Below are 7,859 nucleotides of genomic sequence, written 5' to 3'. Positions count from 1 at the left end.
CTGTACACTGGGTTAGAAGATTATACTGTACACTGGGTTAGAGGATTATACTGTACACTGGGTGGGAGGATTATACTGTACTGTACACTGGGTTAGAGGATTATACTGTACACTGGGTTAGAGGATTATACTGTACACTGGGTTAGTGGATTATACTGTACACTGGGTTAGTGGATTATACTGTACACTGGGTTAGAGGATTATACTGTACACTGGGTTAGAGGATTATACTGTATTATACTGTACACTGGGTTAGTTATACTGACACTGTCGGAGGATTATACTGTACTGTACACTGGGTTAGAGGATTGTACTGTACTGTATAGGATTACTGGGTTAGACAAATATACTGTACAATGGGTTGGGGATTATACTGTACACTGGGTTAGACGAATATACTGTACACTGGGTTAGAGGATTATACTGTACACTGGGTTAGAGGATTATACTGTACACTGGGTTAGAGGATTATACTGTACACTGGGTTAGCTTCGACCGAGTGACCCAGCCCCTAAACTAGCCCTGATCCAGGCCCACCTCCCAGCCAACTCTGTGATCACCCAGCTACCCAGCCGATGCCTTCCGAACACGGCTACTCCACCGGACACTTGCCGTAAGCTCTGGACCTTTGCAGCGGCTCATCGCTGCTAGCTAGCTGCTACCGAGTGGCTATAGTGGCTAATGCTCCTGCCCCGAAGCTAGCACTAGTTAGCCGTGAGCCAGGCGCATCTAGTAAACTAAATTACTACAACTACAATACCTCTTTCGTCATCTGGCCCGGCCCCTCTGTCAACACAACGCCTCGCCGTACCACCACGACTGGTCCGCAGGCGTAAGTCCATCCATTGTGCCCTCAACCGGCCATTGCCAGACGTCGGACGCTTCTAATAACCCCGGCCTGCTAACTTTAAACGCCGTGTCTCCCGCATGCTAGCGTAGCAGTAGCCCTGCTCTATTGCCTCTGTTCACTGGACCCTATGATCTTGGCTACATAGCTGATGCCTACTGGACTGTTCATTAATCACGGTCCTCCCTTTCTGTTTATTCCTTGTTTATCTGTCGGCCCCAGCCGCGAACTCCAGGCCCTGTGTGTAGTTAACCGAACCTTTTGCCCATTCACTGCCATTTTACCTGTTGTTGTCTTAGCTGATTTAGCTGATGTTGTCTTACAGTTGTTGTCTCAGCTGATTTAGCTGATGTTGTCTTACCAGTTGTTGTCTTAGCTGATTTAGCTGATGTTGTCTTACCCATTGTTGTCTCAGTTGATTTAGCTGATGTTGTCTTTACCAGTTGTTGTCTTAGCTGATTTAGCTGATGTTGTCTTACCCGTTGTTGTCTTAGCTGATTTAGCTGATGTTGTCTTACCAGTGATGTCTGCTGATTTAGCTGATGTTGTCTTACCAGTTGTTGTCTTAGCTGATTTAGCTGATGTTGTCTTACCCGTTGTTGTCTTAGCTGATTTAGCTGATGTTGTCTTACCTGTTGTTGTCTTAGCTGATTTAGCTGATGTTGTCTTACCAGTTGTTGTCTTAGCTGATTTAGCTGATGTTGTCTTACCTGTTGTTGTCTTAGCTGATTTAGCTGATGTTGTCTTACCAGTTGTTGTCTTAGCTAATTTTACAGTTTCTACCAGTTGACTGGATTTAGCTATAATGTCTGGTTTGTCTTATGACTGGTTCTCCCATTGTTGTCTTAGCTGATTTAGCTGATGTTCTCTACCATTATTGTCTTAGGTTTAGCTGATGTTTCTGTATTGTCTAGCTATTTAATGTTGTCTTACTGGTCTTATCTGGATTTAGGATATGTTCTCCAGTGACTGGTTTAGCTAATGACTGTTGTCTTAGCTGACGCCATGTTGTCTTACCAGTTGTTGTCTTAGCTGATTTAGCTGATGTTGTCTTCCAGTTGTTGTCTTAGCTGATTTAGCTGATGTTGTCTTACCCGTCTTAGCTGATTTAGCTGATGCTGTCTTACCTGTTGTTGTCTTAGCTGATTTAGCTGATGTTGTCTTACCCGTTGTTGTCTCTAATGACAGTTTCTACATTGACTGGTTCTATAATGACTGGTTTTAAATGACTGGTTTTCAAATGGATGGTTCTCAAATTGGTGGTAGTGACGTTTCTGTATTGACTTAATGACTGGTCTAAGGATATGTTCTCAAATGACTGGTTCAATAATGACTGTCCTCACGACTGCAGCGGAGTAAATTCCGAGACACCTGAAACCCCACCTAAGGAATACCTAATAGGATAAAGTTCCTTCTCAAAAAATATTTAGATGCACTATTGTAAAGTGGTTGTTCCACTGATGTCATAAGGTGAATGCACTGTAAGTTTCTCTAAATGACTTAAATGTAATGTTAAATGTAAATAAAATTTTCTAATGAAATGTTCTATAATGGCCTGTTTTTTAATGACTGTTTATCTCATGACTTGTTGTCAAATGATTTGTTGTTGTACTGTTTGCCTGCCACAGTAAGGGGATCTGTAAGTGTGGTTACCAGAGGATCCACCATGTTGATGACTCTATCAAACCTGAGAACTACCTGGGAGAGACATGGGACGGACACAGACACGCACACGAGGTCCCTACTGACGCTTATGGAGACATCTGGTTCGTGGCCTTGGACAGAAGATTGGCAAGGTATAAATATCTGAATTTCTGTCAATCCTTGTTAAGATTTATTCATTGTGTTATTTTGTGTTAATACATGGATATGTCTGTCTGTCTGTCTGTCTGTCTGTCTGTCTGTCTGTCTGTCTGTCTGTCTGTCTCGTCTGTCTGTCTGTCTGTCTGTCTGTCTGTCTGTCTGTCTGTCTGTCTGTCTGTCTGTCTGTCTGTCTGTCTGTCTGTCTGTCTGTCTGTCTGTCTGTCTGTCTGTCGGTCTGCTGCCTGTCTGTCTGTTGCCGGTCTGTGTCGGTCTGCTGCCTGTCTGTCTGTCTGTCTGTCGGTCTGCTGCCTGTCTGTGTCGGTCTGCTGCCTGTCTGTCTCTCTGTCGATCTGTCTGTCTGTCTGTCGTCTGTGCCGTTCTGTGTGTCCTCCAGTACGTGCGCGTCTCCTCAGACACTTCTCCAGACCTGCTGTACCAGCTGCTGACAGAACAGTGGAAGCTCCTCCTCCCAACCTGCTCATCTCTGTCACCGGAGGGGCCAAGAACTTCTACATGAAACCTCACCTCACAGCACTGTTCCGCAGGGGCCTCATTAAAGTGGCACAGACTACAGGTACAGTACTGACCTGACTACAGGTAACAACAGACTCGCCTGACTGTCCGACTCTAAACTACAGGTACAAGATAGGTCCTGCAATATTTGATCGGAATTGTATTTAGGCCACAGTAAGCCTCAAAGAAAATCAAAAACTTCACACTGCTCTTGCAAGTATCACTTACATGTTGACCTCTTGGCCTTATAGGTGCAGTAAGCCAGAACGTATTATCTTCCGGTAGCAGGTTCTGTCTTCTGTTGGTTTTGGGTGGCGAGTGCTGTTGTGTGTGGAATGTCCCTGGTTCGAGCCCTGCTCTGGGCACACCTAGACAGAAGCTGTACTGTTGCAGAAGCAGCTTTAGTTTTTTGTCAGTAGCTGTGTTGTCATGGCCTGTGGCCTGCTGTTATGGTCTGTTGTTATGGCCTCTTTTAAAATCGCTGTCCCCATCTGATGTAGCATCTTTAATAAAGAGTCCTACCAGAGCCATGTCCTCCACGTACTTAAAAAGACTCACATTGTTTCCTCGGATATTAATCTCATTAGTGTAGATAGAGAACAACAGTGAAAGGACACACCCCGGGGCCCCCCCTGTGTTCAGGTCAGTTCATCAGAGAGAGGACACGTCCCCCCCTGGGGGTTCATCAGAGAGAGGACACGTCCCTGTGCTCAGGTCAGTTCATCAGAGAGAGACACGTCCCTGTGCTCAGGTCAGTTTCATCAGAGATAGGACACGTCCCTGTGTTCAGGTCAGTTCATCAGAGATAGGACACGTTCAGTTCATCAGAGAGAGACACGTCCTGGGGGCCCCTGTGTTCAGGTCAGTTCATCATAGAGAGGACACGTCCCTGTGGGGGCCCCTGTGTTCAGGGTCAGTTCATCAGAGAGAGGACACGTCCCCTGGGGGCCCTGTGCTCAGGTCAGTTCATCAGAGAGAGGACACACCCTCTGGGGGCCCCTGTGTTCAGGTCAGTTCATCATAGAGAGGACACGTCCCTGTGGGGCCCCTGTGTTCAGGGTCAGTTCATCAGAGAGAGGACACGTCCCTGTGTTCAGGGTCAGTTCATCAGAGAGAGGGACACGTCCCCTGTGCTCAGGTCAGTTCATCAGAGATAGGACACGTCCCTGTGTTCAGGGTCAGTTCATCAGAGATAGGACACATCCCTGTGTTCAGGGTCAGTTCATCAGAGAGAGGACACGTCCCTGTGTTCAGGGTCAGTTCATCAGAGAGAGGACATGTCCCTGGGGGCCCTGGGGGCCCCTGTTCAGGTCAGTTCATCATAGAGAGGACACGTCCCTGTGGGGCCCCTGTGTTCAGGTCAGTTCATCAGAGAGAGGACACACCCTCTGTGGGCTGTCAATTATAAAGTCCTTGATCCAACCTGCCAGGCCTCCGTTGACGTTCAGGTCTAGTAGTCGTTTCAGCAGTGTGTGATTTGCATTGTATGTGTATGTACATGGCCTGTTGCCATGTTCTGTGGTCTGTTGTCATGGCCTGTGGCATGTGGTCTGTTGTCGGCCTGTGGTCTTGTTGTCACTGCATGTGGTCTGTTGTCGTGGCCTGTGGTCTGGTGTCATGGCCTGTGGTCTGTTGTCTATTGTCAAGACCTGAGGTCTGTTGTCATGGCCTGTGGTCTGTGGTCTGTTGTCATGGCCTGTGGTCTGTTGTCACGGCATGTGGTCTGTTGTCGTGGCCTGTGGTCTGGTGTCATGGCCTGTGGTCTGTTGTCTATTGTCAAGACCTGAGGTCTGTTGTCATGGTCTGTGGTCTGTTGTCATGGCCTGTGGTCTGCTGTCATGGCCTGTGGTCTGTTGTCGTGGCCTGTGGTCAGTTGTTATGGCCTGTGGTCTGCTGTCATGGCCTGTGGTCTGTTGTCGTGGCCTGTGGTCAGTTGTTATGGCCTGTGACCTGTGTTCTGTTGTCATGGCCTGTTGCCATGTTCTGTGGTCTGTTGTCATGGTATGTGGTCTGTTATCATGTCCTGTGGTGTGTGGTCTGTGGTCTATTGGCATGGCGTGTGGTCTGTTGTCATGGTCTGTAGTCTGTTGTCATGGTCTGTAGTCTGTTGTCATGGTCTGTAGTCTGTTGTCATGGTCTGTAGTCTGTTGTGATGGTCTGTGGTCTGCTGTCATGGCCTGTGGCCTGTGGTCTGTTGTCATGGTCTGTAGTCTGTTGTCATGGTCTGTAGTCTGTTGTGATGGTCTGTGGTCTGCTGTCATGGTCTGTAGTCTGTTGTGATGGTCTGTGGTCTGCTGTCATGGCCTGTGGCCTGTGGTCTGTTGTCATGGCCTGTGGCCTGTGGTCTGTTGTTATGGCCTGTTCTCATGGTCTGTGGAATGTTGTCATGGTCCGTCGTCATGGCCTCTGGTCTGTTGTTATGGTCTGTGGTCTGTAGTCATAGCTTGTGGCCTGAGGTCTGTTGTCACAGCCTGTGGTCTGTGGTCTGCGGTCACAGCCTGTGGTCTGTGGTCTGCGGTCATGGCTTGCGGCCTGTGGTCTGTTGGCATGGCCTTGTGGTCTGTTGTCATGGCCTGTTGTCAATGGCCTGTGGTTTGTTGTCATGGCATGTTGTCAATGGTCTGTGGTCTGTTTTCATGGCTTGTAGTCAATTGTCATTTCCTGTGGCCTGTGGTCTGTTGTCATGGTCTGTGGATTGTTGTCACGGTCCGTTGTCACGGCCTGTGGTCTGTTCTTATGGCCTGTGGCCTGTGGTCTGCTGTCATGGCCTGTGGTCTATTGTCATGGCCTGTGGTCTGCTGTCATGGCCTGTGGTCTATTGTCATGGCCTGTGGTCTGTTGTTGTGGCCTGTGGTCTGTTGTCATGGCCTGTGGTCTGCTGTCATGGCCTGTGGTCTGTTGTCATGGTCCCTTGTCTATTGTCATGGCCTGTGGTCTGTTGTTGTGGCCTGCGGTCTGTTCTTATGGCCTGTGGCCTGTGTTCTGTTGTCATGGCCTTTTGCCATGTTCTGTGGTCTGCTGTCATGTCCTTTGGTCTGTCGTCTATTGGCATGGCGTGTGGTCTGTTGTCATGGTCTGTAGTCTGTTGTCATGGCCTATTGTCTTTTGTCATGGCCTGTTCTCATGGTCTGTGGAATGTTGTCATGGCCTGTTGTCATGGCCTGTGGTCTGTTGTTATGGTCTGTGGTCTGTTGTCTTGGCTTGTGGCCTGAGGTCTGTTGTAATAATAATAATAATAATATATGCCATTTAGCAGACGCTTTTATCCAAAGCGACTTTTACGTCACAGCCTGTGGTCTGTGGTCTGTTGTCATGGCTTGTGGCCTGTGGTCTGTTGGCATGGCCTGTGGTCTGTTGACATGGCTTTGTAGTCTGTTGTCATGGCCTGTTGTCATGGCCTGTGGTCTGTTGTTATGGTCTGTGGTCTGTTGTCATGGCTTGTGGCCTGTGGTCTGTTTTCATGGCTTGTAGTCAGTTGTCATTTCCTGTGGTCTGTTGTCATGGTCTGGTGTCATGGTCTGTGGATTGTTGTCACGGTCTGTTGTCATGGTCTGTGGTCTGTTGTTATGGTCTGTGGTCTGTTGTCATGGCCTGTGGCCTGTAGTATTTGGTCTGTTGTCATGGCCTGTGGTCTGTTGTCATGATCTGTTGCCTGTTGTCATGGCCTGTGGTCTGTGGTCTGTGCAGGAGCATAGTTATTCTGTAACTTGTTAACCTGTGTTCGTTATAGGTGCCTGGATCATTACAGGTGGCACCCATGCAGGTGTGATGAAGCATGTAGGCCAGGCGGTGAGGGAATACGTCCTCAGTAGTGGCTCTATGGAGGGGCAAATCGTGGCCATTGGAGTGGCGACCTGGGGAGCCATACACAACAGGAGACCCCTGGTACACCTTGAGGTAAGGACTGGAGAAAGAGTTATGTTGTATAAGACAAGGATGTGGCCCTGATATAATTATGAACTGGAGAGAGAGTGAGAGAGAGCTCTTTTTATGATGGTCGCCTTCTCCCTGTCAATGATGCCATGCCATGGTTGCCCTTAGTTTGAAGATGTAATCCAGAGACAGGTGTTTCCTCCATGTCTTTAGCTATCATAATCTAATTCCACTGATTTCAAAACTTGATCCTGCAGAAAGTGGAGAGCAACACTTATACATCTCCACCACACATTTAAAGAAGGCCGGATCGACAAGATTACCAACACAGACTGACGAGCTCAGACAGAAGCCTTCTGTATGGCAGACCAATCCGAACTCTTCTCTCGGCATGTCCTGCACACTCATAATCTCAGCCAATCATGTCTAGTGGGAAATACCACAGTGTGCAATCACAGCAGCAATATTTGTGACCTGTTGCCATGAGAAAAGGGCAACCAGTGAAGAACAAACACCATTGTAAATACACCCATATTTATGTTGATTTATTTTTCCTTTTGTACTTTAACTATTTGTTCATAATATGACATTTGTAATGTCTTTATTATTTTGTAACTTTTGTGAATGTAATGTTTACTGTTAATTTTTTGTTTATTTCACTTTTGTCTATTATCTACTTCACTTTCTTTGGTAATGTTAACATATGTTTCCCATGCCAATAAAGCCCTTAAATTTAATTGAAATTTAATTGAGTTAAACAGCTGAGATATAAGTTGACGAGAGAGCGAGAGAGTTGTAGAGATGCTCCCAAATCACTCTCGAC

General features: G+C 47.3%; 1 pseudogene; it reads left to right on the top strand.

The window, feature by feature from the left end:
• Nucleotides 1–575: 575 nt before the first annotated feature.
• LOC124030129 lies at nt 576–7,490 on the top strand (annotated as a pseudogene).
• The last annotated feature ends 369 nt before the right edge of the window (nt 7,491–7,859 follow it).

Source organism: Oncorhynchus gorbuscha, unplaced genomic scaffold (genome assembly GCF_021184085.1).
Source record: "Oncorhynchus gorbuscha isolate QuinsamMale2020 ecotype Even-year unplaced genomic scaffold, OgorEven_v1.0 Un_scaffold_9350, whole genome shotgun sequence".
NCBI classification, from domain to species: Eukaryota; Metazoa; Chordata; class Actinopteri; order Salmoniformes; family Salmonidae; genus Oncorhynchus; species Oncorhynchus gorbuscha.
This window is presented reverse-complemented; position numbering and strand designations above follow the sequence as displayed.